This window comes from Sipha flava, unplaced genomic scaffold, assembly GCF_003268045.1.
Source record: "Sipha flava isolate LNK unplaced genomic scaffold, YSA_version1 134_pilon_pilon, whole genome shotgun sequence".
Lineage (NCBI taxonomy): Eukaryota > Metazoa > Arthropoda > Insecta > Hemiptera > Aphididae > Sipha > Sipha flava.
This window is the reverse complement of record NW_020271760.1, coordinates 465,716-473,328: the sequence shown is the minus strand read 5'-3', so window position 1 is coordinate 473,328 and position 7,613 is coordinate 465,716.

Sequence of the window (7,613 nt, the reverse complement as noted above, 5' to 3'; positions counted from 1 at the left end):
ATTATTATTATTATTATTATTATTATTATTATTATTATTATTATTATACCTGATTCAAACGAATATAAGTATTGATTGTTAGACTTATCGATGTACTGTATTACATAGACTAATGCATTTTTACGTTTCTATATTATATAATATGTACTATCTAGTTTACGTGACGTTTTATATTTTGTAAAGACATTTTGTAGCATGTTTCTTAAACATTGTTTATCATGTGGATCATTGTAAGCAAATTTTTACGATTTATTATAATTATTATTATTATAACATTATAAAATTTATGAAAATCACATGGGTGTTTTTTTATTTTATTTCTATCGAGCTAAAATCTACATTTCTGTAATATTCGTATTTTTACACCAAACCAAAAGCGTTGTTCGTTACCGGTCCGTATGCGTGGACGGGAAAGCAATTAGAAATAGCTTTTACTGATTCTTGATTTCCATTTATTACACATTAACTCTGTTTTGTCAAAAATAGTGTACTCTTAAGAAGAAAAACATCTGAAAAATGCCAAAAGAATATTTACTTTTATACATTTCAGTGGTTTAAATCTTGTATTGTCAAATTTAAAATATTAAGGAAAATCTTTATTTGGACATTTATTACTTCGACAGTATATTTATTCATTTTTAAATAGTTTAAATTATTATTATACATTACCTTATGACTTACTGTCCTCAGTAAAAAATTCTAAAAGCCAAACGGTTTAAAAGATATTTCGAGATACTTTTGTATTTTATGAAAAGAGTATTAAAAGTTTTAAAAACATATTTGGACAGTTCATGATAGAAACCGTTTAAATCATAGCGTTTGTAGATAATTATAATATTGTTATACAAGAACGATATATCATCCAATTAATACGATATCATTGTTATTGGATGAAGATATAATACTAAAAAATAAAAAATAATTAATTAAGGAATTATGTTTGTAATACCATGATGAACAATTGAATGGTTTTATTTAGGAGTCATAAGTGTTATATTATACTATATCGTATAAATTACGAGTATATTGTAAAATATTGTTCCTTTTGTAATAGACACGTTTCTATGGACGTCATTATATCAAATCGTATTTAAGTATACAAATCACATTCAGCAGTTTTTCGTTTCTAAAAATAAATAAATAAGTCAGGGTCTTGCAAAGATAATTTAATCGTTTATATTCAAACTATACAATAATTATGTTTATTAATTATTATATCACTAGCGTTTATGAATCTTCCGTATTGTTTGAAAAAAAAAGAAAATCTAACCATTGCGAGATGGTGATTTATAAGTTTTTTCACCTGATGTATATTTTTTTATTGTATATAAAAATATTATTGACAAAGCTAAAAAGAAATTTTTTGATTTAACTCAAATGAGTCGAAAAAAATAATCCTAGTTTAGTTTAGTACTATAGATGAAAAATATTTTTAATTAATAGTTGATTAATTTACAATTAATTAGTTGAATTAATATATTTTTATTTTTTTTAATCAATGCCTGTACCATATGAAAATAATGGTTTCAGGTATTTTTAGGAAATAATTAATCGTATTATTATTATATTCATCTTAATAATGTGAAATGCAAAACATTTATAAGTGTTTATCGTTTTTTAAAATCGCTCTGGGACAATGTTCGAAAAAAAAATTATTTCTTTGTTATTTTGATATGTTAAAATGTGATTTCGTTTTAACTCAATTGATTAATTACGTAAACTTACTTAAGTAGAGATATACTTTTACAACGTTGCAAACTATTAAATAAACCGGTTAAGCTAAATTATTGAATAATCTCAGTCCAAAAATTGTAAAAAAAAAACAACAATACTTTCTTCTTCCTGATTATTGTTCATCTTTAAACGTACAATATTATATGTGCTGGTCATACGTGAGATTTTATTATGCCAGATAATCATAATTGAGTTCTACGTATGTATATGTTACGGTCAATGAAGAAAAGTAATAATTTACGTAATTTACTGGTAAATATCGTTAGTATCCATTTTTAGTTTATATGAGTAGATTTTTACCACAACTACCAGGAATTTACGATAAAAATTTATACAAATGGTTATTGTTGTATTTATAACATATATTATTAACTACTTATTTTCATATATAAATGAACTATGCTATTTTGAATTACAAAGTTTGCCTGAAGAACGACAAGCACATTTATTATTTTTACATTTAGTTTTGCAGTGACATCGTTGGTACCCTTGAGTGCCTGAAATGCTGCTTAAACCAGCTGCCTCTCGAAGTCTAAGCTCTTTCTCTTTGGTGGATTTAGGTCTGTCGAAAAGTAATCATAATCAGATATTTTGCGCGAAAACATATTTATTGATATTAGAAATCTACCTAATGTAAAACTGTGCAGCGGAAAAATATAAAAGTTGTGTTATAGTCGAATTTTAGTATTGTACAAAACATTTACCAATTTGTTTAGTGAATATTGCAATGAACCGGTAAATATCGAAAATCTCCATTTTGCATATATGTTTACGATAATTACCGGATAATTACTTAATTTTCATGTTTTAATAATTTACCGCAATATATATAACAATGACAAAATTATTTAAACGTTAAATGAGTAGCATTTGGGAAACATATTATTTCGAATAAGCAAATTGGTACATTAACGTGTTGTAATCCCGATAATCGTGTCGTAGGACTAACCCGTTTTGTGTTTTGTTACTGTCAAAGAACAAATCCAGTCCATCTGACATAATGACCCCTCAGAGTTGAAATTTAACGCTATCGAATTAAGATTTCAATTATCTTGTAAGATTACAACTATCAGAATAATAAATATAATATGACTAGACGCAATGGAACTGGTTGTAACTTACACTGCGCATTATTTAAGTAAATATATAAAAAAATAGGGTCGCCAACCTATTGGGCGAGACCATAAGGTCGGACCACAATAGGATTTTTTTAAAAAAATACCGCGTTAATCAACGAAGTTAACTTGGCATTTTTTTTGTAATAATTAAAATTTAATATATATCCGTGGTGTTGCTCCATTACCACATAACAGTCGATTACATAACATGAGGGATGGTCGTTGAGGAGACCGTTGCCCGTACCTTAATTACTAAAGATTTTTGATAAGTATATATAAAAAATTCGTGACCCCGTTAAAGACGAAGCACACAAGAAAAAGACAATTTTTCTTAAAGTTGAAAAATTAATATAAAATTTTATTTTAAGATAATATTTTATGTTACTATGAGGCAAAAAATCGAGCGATTAAAAAACCTCATCTAAAATTAAAGAAAAGAAAAAAATAAATATATTAATCAAAAAAAATAATAATATGTTTTTAAATTTAATGCGATGAACGCCTTCGGGTTACTCGTCCCGGATTTTTCTGTGATTTTCCATCACATAAGAATTTTAGCAATATGAAACGGGGCGGATGGTCTGGTACACATTCGTCACCGTTGTATAATTTAATAATCAATAATAATAAATTTGGCTCATACATGATAATACAAAATATACATTACCAGCCCCGGAGGGCTATAGAAGCTGCGGCCCAGTTTGGTCAACGCCATAAAAGAAATTACGTTTTGGTTGGTGTATAATATGATATAATAAAAACTACGGTTGCTCCGTACACAACCGGCGACAAAAACGGAGTGACTCTTCAACTGGCGACCTCATCGTATCAGCAGAACCAATATTGAAAATAACAAAAAAAAACCATCTAATTAAATATTTATAATTGGCCGATACGTGCAGTGCAATCCGTCGTGCAACAGACATACGGTGCAACGGGGTGAGTGTACACACGAACGTCATCCGTCGACCAAATTGACGATGTAGCGACACAGATAAGACCTCGCACGCGCAACAGAGAATCAGAAAAATAATTGGGGCCTCTCCGTGTGTATAGATTAAAATACACATATAATAATATCATTTTGTCACTTTACAACATTTGACATTTGTAATTATTATGTAATACTATCATAGACTTACTTGCGAATGCGAAAACCTCGAATTTCAGCCGAGTCATTGATTCGGTTTACTCATATTTAGGACTCCTACTGTTTCATATCAGGGTTTCTGTGTAGGTACACTCACCAAGTACAAACAATCGCAGTTTTCGGTGACTGACGTAAATTTTCATTTGAAATATTTATACACGAAGTTAACAGGAGTTCGCGGTAAGAAATGGTACAAATATTGTCGTTGATGTACTTATATGTTTGTTTATTACGTATTTTCGGGCAACTTTAACCCGTGACGTTTAGAATAATAAATAAATCTTCTCGAGTGCGACGAACAAATTTATTTATTTACTGTTGCGTTTCGTTTTCCAACAGCATCTTTGAAGTCTGGAGATCAAAGATGATGTACTACTGACGCTGTCTAATCGAACCAGCTGCCTCTCTAAATGCACAAGATCATTTCGCTTTGACAGAACTGATTATGTATTTTCTGCACGCTGAAAAGTTCTACCTGACATGACACGAGCTCAGGTCTTGTGCACGTCTTACGCATGTAAGGTATGTGTACTTCCAGTGCTCACGTTAAAGCGTGGTCCAGACATCAACGTTGTACTTGATTTATTTTCATAAGGTCTTCAACAGTTATTCTTTTTATGTGATTTAAATTATTTTTGTACGCTGTCCAGCGTTGACAATGGTTGAACTATAGTATAATAGCAGCTGTTAACATATATATCAACGTAAAACATTAACAAAATATATCGTAAGCATTTAGTTTGATATAATTCACGGTGACTGAACGCATCGTTCGATTTAAACGTTAATAATTTGCAACCGAAACGAAATATATTTTACGATTACATCGTGCATTTGGAAACTGCATTCATATTAATATTAATTAGAAACTGGACGAAATGAAAGTTTTGAGGATAATAATCCATTTGAATTCGTCATCAAACTCCAAAGGTATAGTATAGTGCAGTATAGGTAGGTAAAGTATAGCGTGTTGCAGGTAAATTGAACGTTTTTTTTAGAATTGCCTTTCGACATCCGATACGATCGACGATGTGCTTATAGACTACACGGAAATGGAATTCTACAAGACTGCCATTATAACAGAAACAAATCGCTGCCGGCCAGACGCTATTTATATAGTACGCGATGCGCACATCCTACGATTATGACGATATTATCTCTGTGTCTCTCGTTCGTGCGATCGCGTCTGAACACGCGCGTAACTATTGCTCCGTCTCGGACGAACCGGACCGAACGGAAACGGAAATTAATTAGGGATTATACGCGCATTTACGGTCCCCGCCGACGTACGATGTGTTTTATGCGTTTCGTGTATAATATATAATCATACACCGTTTGATCTAACGTCTATTGTGACGGGCAAAACATGATGAATCACGTCGAACGCGTTTGTCGCGTTGTGTGAAGAACGCACGACGTCCGTTATTGTTGCGACGAAAAGGTGTTTTGCTCACGTTGCAACAAGCAATTAGCAAAAAATATAAAAAAATAAATAAATAAACGGCGGTTGATCAAATTAAATTACATCCGTTGGTACCCATTATTGTTATTATTATTATACACGTGCCACATATGTTTGTTCTGTTGCGCGACACAACGTCAGACCGATCGCGTTTACGGTTTTCAATATGATATTCGATAACCATCACCGGCGTCGTGCCGAAGGACGGCACTCCTTTCGCCCAAAAACAACCATCCTTTTTTCGACCAAATTGGATAAAATAGTTTCCACTTTTCGCCTAAAAGTATTAGCATTCTTTCCGTCCACAGTTTCACGTTCAATATTTTCGGAAGCACCGTCTCAAAATAGATGTGTACAACAATTGTTGTGAAAATCACATTTGATTAATTTTACAATGAATGAGTGTTAATCATTTCATTCTCTCTTTAACAAAAGTTTTTATTGCAATTCTCCACCAATCGGTACGTGGTTTTCTGTAATACAAGAAGTCCAAACTGATATTTATATTACATTAAATAGTATACATTTACAACATTTTCCTAGAGATAGAAAAGTAAAAAAAAGAACGTCAATTAAAAAAATTAAAAACAATCCAACCGTATAAAATAAGAGAGTTAAGTCGGTTTGAGCTTATTAAATCTATATAATTTAACTATAAAAACATATTAATTAAACAAATTATAAAAATATACCTAGCAAATACCTAAATTATGTATATTATATAATAAATATTTTAATTTGTACAAAACAATGTATATTTTTAACGAAGCCACAACAACTAATGACAAATATCTATATATGTTTACTTTATAACAATTATTTAAATGTGCACAAAAACAATAAATTTTTAGAGAGAAATAGAAGCCGCATCCTCATTTTTAAACAGTACTTCCTAAAATATTGAACGTGAGACTGTGAGCGAAAAGAATGCTTATATTTTTAGGCGGAAAGAGGAAATTATTTTATCAAATTTGATCGAAAAGAGAACGTGGGCGAAAAGAATTCCGCCCGCGCTGAAGCGGTTATTTAGAAGCAGTTGCTGCGGGTAAATTTATTCGAGAAAAACTATTTTATATGCAATAAGATTCCGTTGTGTAAAGTGAAAAAAATGATGACGTCAAACAAACTGAATAATGATCAAATTAGATTACTCTGAAAAATCATCCGGTGATGTACGTTTTTACACGATATCGTCCACGTATGAATATAAAAAAAAAAACATTTAATTTATGGTATCCGTTGGACATTGTTCTTCGACAGGTTGTCGATGCTTAGCTAATCTCATTATGCATTCGCATTTCGCTTAGTTTGTACGATTTAATATAAATTAATAAATACAACAAACAAAGGATTATATTTATTGAAAAAATTCTAGTCCCAAACGTAACTACGACATTGGTCTGCTTGTACAAATATAATAAGTCATACTATTGTTACTATTATTATTATAACAACAATGTATTGGTGTAGTTACCGGATATAGGTGGTTCTTGTAGCGGTAAAACCAGACCACGCAACAGTCCGATACTGAACTACAGTAATAATTATACGTTATAATAATTATTCCAGTCGAAGGACCAGCACACGGAAGTTTACCGATCGTTTCTTTCAATCATCGCCATTCGTGTGAAGTACTTTAACGCCCTATTATAATCTTCCTGTGATCAAAAATGTCAATTTAATTTTAATACGTGTCAGTTCGTGTTGAGTACAATTAATACCATCTCTCGCAGTTGCCCTTCGATCGTATAATCATTACGGATGGGCCGAACTTGGAACCGATATTGATGGTATCGGTTTTATCGGTATCGAGTTTTTTTTTTTTTTTTTCTAAAACCAAAATCGCAAAAAAAACGTAATGAACACCAGCATCAAATATTAATACCAATAATGTTACGAAATACGGATAACACGGTTAATAGCTTATTATTGTTTAAGGCTATTGATATAATACCGTAGTCACGGTTGAACCGTATTGATACGGATTGTTACGGGTTATTGTTTTTGTCAAAAATTTGTTAAAATCAAATCGTTTACAACTCTCGTCTGCAATCACATCAATTTAGTAATACTGCGATATCTCCCGTGTCAATCATCAAAATATCCGTACTCTGTTTTTGTTTATTTTTAATTTTTTAATAATTCACGT